Source organism: Zootoca vivipara, chromosome Z1 (genome assembly GCF_965207765.1).
Source record: "Zootoca vivipara chromosome Z1, rZooViv2.hap1.1, whole genome shotgun sequence".
NCBI classification, from domain to species: domain Eukaryota; kingdom Metazoa; phylum Chordata; class Lepidosauria; order Squamata; family Lacertidae; genus Zootoca; species Zootoca vivipara.
In genome coordinates, this window is record NC_142583.1 from 4933350 (window position 1) to 4940306 (window position 6957).

At 46.1% G+C, this 6957-nt stretch overlaps 1 long non-coding RNA gene across 1 annotated transcript; it reads right to left on the bottom strand.

The window, feature by feature from the left end:
* Positions 1 to 6479: 6479 nt before the first annotated feature.
* Positions 6480 to 6813, bottom strand: LOC148687267 (uncharacterized). The gene is made up of 2 exons (XR_015947845.1): positions 6678 to 6813; positions 6480 to 6583 (listed from the first exon to the last, which is right to left on the bottom strand). It is a non-coding gene; the product is annotated as an uncharacterized LOC148687267 (long non-coding RNA).
* Between the last annotated feature and the right edge of the window lie 144 nt (positions 6814 to 6957).

The following is a 6957-nucleotide window of genomic DNA, read 5'->3' on the forward strand; positions in this document are numbered from 1 at the left end:
CCGGCCCTGCTTGCTGATCAGAAGGTCAGCGGTTCGAATCCCCGCGACGGGGCGAGCTCCCGCTGCTCGGTCCCAGCTCCTGCCAAGTGCCAACCTAGCAGTTCGAAAGCATGTCAAAGTGCAAGTAGATAAATAGGGACCGCTACAGCGGGAAGGTAAATGGTGTTTCTGTGTGCTGCTCTGGTTCGCCAGAAGCGGATTTCTCATGCTGGCCACATGACCTGGAAGCTGTACGCCGGCTCCCTTGGCCAATAACGCGAGATGAGCGCCGCAACCCCAGAGTCGGTCACGACTGGACCTAATGGTCAGGGGTCCCTTTACCTTTAAGGTGCTACTGGAAGGAATTTTATTTTGTTTCGACTACGGCAGACCAACACAGCTATGTACCTGTAACTAGACATAATATGTAGTCACACTATTTACTGTTGATCAACGCATTGCCAAATTAGTACTGAAACTCTTCATGCATTTTCAGAATTTACAGATAATGATGTTGCTGGTGTGTGCAACTTGATGAACTGAGCATCATACCATTGGGTCTAATTAAATAAATGTTGATAATTTTATTAAATATTCACGGGTAATGCATATTTAGCACAGCTAATTATATATTTTCTTAATGGGTTGATTAATGTATTGAATTTATTTTTTAGTAGAGGATAGTCTCTGTTACCCAGTGCACCTCCAGAATATGTCCACTGGAATCACCTGCATATTTAAACCTACATCTCAGGCAGAGATCTTTCCCATTCACCTGCTACCTGATCCTTTTAAAAAATCCAGGATCTGGAAATGCCATAATTGAACCTCAGTCCTTTTGCATGCACGGAGCAGGCACTTTGCACTCAGCTACAGTTCCTGCCTTAATCCTGATCTGCCTTCTGCCCTCCCATAAGAGCATCAGAAGATCCTCCTGGATGAGGCCAATGGCCCATCTGGTCCAACCTCCTGTCCTCACAGTGAGCACCCAGGCGCCTGTGGGAAGCTTGCAAGCAGGATCCAAGCACAAGAGCAACCCTTTCCCCTCCTGTGGTTTCCAGCAATGCAGTCAGAATCAATGCTGCTTCTGACTGTGGAGCCACAGCATAGCCATGGGGGCTAGTATCCATCAATCCCCCTCTCCTACATGAATTTCTCCAATCCTCTTCTAAAGCTGTCAAGTGGCCAGCCCTGCCTCTTGGGAGAGCCAGTTCCAGGCCTTAGCTGTGCACTCCATTGAAAAGTCCCATTTTTAAGCTGCCCATAACCTTCCAACATTCAGCTTTGTTGGATGTCCACCCTTGTTTCCGGGTCATGTGGCCAGCATGACTAAGCTGCTTCTGGCGAACCAGAGCAGCGCACAGAAACACCGTTTACCTTCCCGCCGGAGTAGTACTTATTTATCTACCCGCACTTTTTTGCATGCTTTTGAACTGATTGGTTGGCAGGAGCTGCGACCGAGCAATGGGAGCTCACCCTGTCGCAGGGTTTCAAACCGCTGACCATTTGATTAGCAAGCCCAAGAGGCTCAGTGGTTTAGCCTGTGTCCCTTTGGTCTCAAATTGTAGAGTCGGAAGGGACCATCTAGTCCAGGCATAGGCAACCTTGGCTCTCCAGATGTTTTGGAACTACAACTCCCATGATCCCTAGCTAACAGGGCCAGTGGTCAGGGATCATGGGAGTTGTAGTTCCAAAACATCTGGAGAGCCAAGGTTGCCTATGCCTGATCTAGTCCAACCCCCTACAGAGCCATGGCAGGAGAGCTTTCTGCACACAGAAGCAGTTCTGATTCAAGAGAGACAGAGAGGAAAAGGTGCTTTTCCAGGTCAGTCCTCTGGTCTTTCACTTCTCTTGTCTCAGAAGCAAGAGCCATGAATCCAAACGCCTCTCTGGGCCTCTCTGTAAAATGCCAAATGCTAACATGCAAATGCCAACCAAACTGATATCACTGTAAAATGCAGATGCCAACCAAAGTGGTATCATGGCTGATGGAGGCATCCTTTGAGGTTGGACCACAACATATACAGCAACAGGCAGGGGGGGGGCTCCATGTGGGTTGGTGGGGGCTCTGCTCCTGCAGCACCATCAGGCAGGCCCCAAACACAGCAGGGCCTGCTCCCCACATTTTGAAAGAAAGTGAAGGAATATGCCTGCGCAGCTAAAGAACCCCTCGGCCCACCTCTTTCTGGAAATAGCTGCTGCTCAGTGGCAGAGCAGCTGCTTGGCATGCAGAAGGCACACCACCCAGCATCTGCAGGTAGGGCTGGGAAAGCCCCCCCTGCCTGAAAACCTGGGGAGTTACGGGGAGGAGAGGGCTAGTCATGGCTGCTGCCCACAACAGCTGGAGGCAGCTGTGCTTCTGCAGGAAACCACAGGAGGGAAGAGGGTTGCTCTTGCGCTCTCTCTTGTGAGTTTCCCACTGCGAGAAGAGGATGCTGGACTAGATGGGTCTGTGGCCCAATGAAGCAAAGGCTCTTCTTCTGTTCTTATGCATTGGGAGCCAGATGGACTCAGTGGGCACAGCCCTGTGGAACTCGCTGCCACTAGAGATTCAGCAGGTGCCCTCTGTGCCAGCTTTTAAAAACTTGCTGAAAACTTTTCTATTCTGCTACCCTATGCAGGCAAACAAGAGTACATCTCCCACAATGGTCTACTGACATTTGTTTGTAATTATTTTGCTTTTAACTTTCTTATAACTTTACTGTATAGTTTTATGGTTTTATAATATTGTAAACCACTGCAATTTTTTTTTTAAATGATACTCGGTATATAAGGATCTTTATAAATAAGCAAGACTGATAAGTCCGGGGTCTAAGATTATCCAACTTCACTCCTGCTCTATCCACACAGCCAGGACCGTCGGACGTGCAAAGTTCCTGATCTCATGTTTTACTGTGCACTGTATGAGTCTCATTCGCATCTTTTGTTAAACACCAAGTAAATAGAGATTAGGTCCAGAAGCCAGAAATCTCCTCCCTGCATTCGAGGCAAGAACACAGCGACTGTTATATGCTCCCAATGTCCAACAGACATGGCAGGGAACGTTCATCTCCCAAAATAATTATTTACTAAACCCCAGCAGAGGTGTCAAAGTACCAGACAACCCAAAGGCACACACCCCCTTCCACCAAAACAATGCATGGAAAAATATACCCCTTGCGCCACCACCACCACCACCCCGTCTGAACGCCCCCCACTACCACCCAAACCAGTGTATGTACAAAGAGCCTTCTGGGTCAGGCCATAGGGAGACCAGCTAGCCCAGCACCTTCTTCTCACGGTGGCCATCCAGTTGCAACTTCTGGGAAACGGGCAGCAGGACCCGAAGGGCACAGGAGCTGAGCTCACCCCTCCAATGAGGTTTCCAGCAACTGCTATAATGTGAACCTAGTGATTATTGCCAGTGCAATTTTAGGAGAAATAGACTGGTAGCCTGCCTTTTGGCACCCACAGCTTCACATCATTGACACCTTGAGAAGTTGCTTGTGCCAGCCTTGCTAATCTCTGATGTTGTTCTGCCTAGAGGGTGCCTTTCTCGAGTGGGAAATTGAGAACCCTGCAACTCCTGGAGGGCTACGGGTCCTCCATCCCCAGGATAAGGAACTGACGCTTGGAAATCAAATAGGGTCAGGCACAAAATGATCAGCAATCCTGTTTTGCCAACAGTTGGGCAGGCTGCTTCCGGTCTCTGGAAGCTTCTATGAGCATTCCAGTGCCTGACCTCAAGGCCTGAGGGGCAGAATTCTCCTCAACCAGAGGCCGGTTTGGGGTGAATTCGTGGCCTCCAGTCTGCAGCAGCTGAATGCCCCATACCCGTCACCCCACCCACTTTGCACTTGCTCCCAGAAAGCCTTCTGAGGTGGTGCAGAACCCCCCTCGCTCCCCTCGGAGGCTGTTTCACGTCTCCCTTGAGGTGCCCAAATGGGACACTTCTGAGGTGATGAGTTTGCTTCTATAATGGTGCCGGAAGATTCTGTTATCGGGGATTATTTTACACTCCTATGAAGCAACTGGGTGCTACTGTTTAAACTTTTTGTTTTTGCTTTGTATTGTAGAAACAGACTTGATTTATTGCCCCCCCCAAAAAATAAAGTGTCATTATTAAAACAAGATGTTTGAGTCCCTATTGATTTTGGCTGGTTTTTGTTAAATTTATTTTTCTTTAAAAAAAAACAAAAAACATTTATTTATTTATTTATTTATTTACATACAAACAAAGATAAACACACAAACGCTACATACCAAGAAAAAAAATAGAAACATTGAACAACAACCTACTTAAACATACAAAGAAATTAAAATTACCTGCACCCATGTGACTTCCCTCTACCAGTGCTTGTCTTCACTTAGCCTATAATTTTGTTAATCACATTGCAATTTTTATCTCTGATCCTTAAACCTCATTTTACTATTGTTTTTTCCTAAATCAGTTTTACAAACTTAATCTAAACAGATGAATGTGTTGTTTTTGGAGCAGTGTTTCCTCATATAGTCTTCAAACCATTTCCATTGTTGCCTTAAATTTTGGTTTGTTTGATATCTTATTGCTGAGGTTTTGCCATTTCGATGAATTCTGTTAATTTGTTTAGCCAATCTTCTTTTGTGGGGATGTGATTTCCTTTCCAGTTCTCTGCTACTACGGTAGTAGGAGCCTTGCTGCGGCAGTAGCGTATGTTTTTCTGTCTTGTGGTATATCCTTGCCCTGTATACTCAATAAATAAGCCTCTGGGGGTTTTTTCTATAGAGATTTTGAGCATCTTTTTCAATTCCTCATGAATGCAACCCCCAAAATTTTTAACTCTTCTGCAGCCCCACCATGAGTGCATCACAGTACCCTCTGCCTCCTTACATTTCCAACAAAGATTGGATTTTGACTTGTCTATTTTGGCAAGCTTTGTTAAATTTATGTCCTTCACCACGCGGTCTGAGGGGAGGTTACAACAATATAAAAATGCAGGCTTGAAATAAGTTAGAACAATTTACAGTTGGAGGAATAGGGCAGGCCTTAAAATAGGTAGCATCTGCTTCCTCCAGCCTGTCAGGAGAGGGATGTTGACCTGCAAAGAGGGACACCTGCTATGGAGACCCTCTCTTGAAGGTAGAGGGCCTCTTGTTCTGGCTGCCCAGCTAGCAGTGAGGGCATAAAGGAGACATTCTGGGGGATTGCCAGGGGTGGAAGCAAAAGGCTTTGGTTCCACCAGTATGCACAGAAAGCCTTGGAGCTGGGGTGGTTGTTTTGCTTCCATTTGGAATGGGACTTCTTGCTGAGATAGCACCACCCCCCCATGACCTTTCGCATCCAGGGGTGGAAGGATTTAAAAGGGGGTAGAGTGGGGGGCTCTGAGCAAATTGACATTTCAACTAATGAACCAAGGAAGGCCGAGGAAGAGAAACCAGTGGAGTGCTGTCCCCAAATGCCCCCAAATCTATAAGGGAATCAGCGGAGTTGGAGAAAGCACCCAGTGACTGGATACTCATACTGAGTCTATGCAGCTAACTGAAGAGGGATCCAAAACTCCTGCCCAATTCATCATCTCCCATGGACCAGGTGAGTGTGACGGTGGGGAAATGGCCTTGTGGGCCAAAGTTAAACAGACCGCTGGAGAGGTTTACTTTGACCCACAAATTGAAGGATCCCCATTTGGTTGCCTGGGATTCGCAGCCATTTGTGTCACAATGCCTGGGTGTCCCTGGAGACGCCAGAGAATTCCAATGCGATGCCTTAGAAGCAAAGCTGTTGGAAGACAGTTGGGCTTTACACCCTGCTGAGGTCAAGATGTTGCTCTTTAGCCATTACAGGGCAAAAAGTAACATAAAAAAAGAACTACTAAAATTAATCACAATCAGCATTGATCAGAATCAGTTTCCAACAAAATAAATTAATAAAAAGTGTTAGACGAGACAGACCATCAACACAATAAACATAAGGAGACCAATTGGATTTTACCAGGAATAAAACTCTAAAGCAGACATCCCCAAACTGTGGCCCTCCAGATGTTTTGGCCTACAACTCCCATGATCCTTAGCTAAGAGGACCAGTGGTCAGGGATGATGGGAATTGTAGTCCAAAACATCTGGAGGGCCGAAGTTTGAGGGTGCCTGCTCTAAAGTAAGATAGGGACCCATATTTACAACATAGAAAAATATATATACAGCTGTACTTTGCCACAGAATCATATACTGTAATTGTGGAGTTGGAAGGAACCCCAAAGGTCATCCAGTACAGCACCTTGCAATGTAGGAATAACATTTGTTTTTACATTTATTATTCCAAAGAGGTTTAGCTAACATCAATTTTTCAACAAGTATGTTGACTTATTTTTAGAGAAACTATTTTAAAAAATAAGCTGGTTTCACTAATAATCCAACGTCCCGGAGTCTTTTGGGCAAACAAAGTGTTGGGGTTTTGCAGAGCTTCCCAATGTGCTGATGCAGGAACAAAGAGTCTTTCTTTCCAACTCAAATCTTATTTGGTCTGAAAATTTTCGTTTTCTTTTCTAAGCTTTTAAACATTTGAAAGAGCAACGTACCAGCACGGCTTCAGTCTACATGGGAGGCTTTTTTAAGTTAGAAGTTCAAACCGGCTTCAGTTCCACCTGCTAACCTGCAATACCGGTAGTAAAAGTTAGGTTACGTTGCGCGGTTGACACAGTCATCTCATTCGCAATTTGCAAATGCACGGTCTGTATTTTTATTACCATGCTTTAAAAAAGACATTGGAAGTATATTTTTCCGCCTCACGCGAACTCCTCTCTTTGCTACTTTCCCGGCTTCTGCGTAAACGCGTCGCTGCCCGATGACAACCGGCCTTAGTTTCCTTTGTTTCCAATCGGCCGTTTCAACTTCTGCCTGGGGAATAAAACTAGCCAGGGACAAGATAAGTCGAAGTCTGCATAGGCCGTTTATTTATAGCCCGGGTGCGGACCCAAGTGACGCCAGCCGACGCATTGGCCCCGCCCTCAGGGGAGGTCCTCCAGA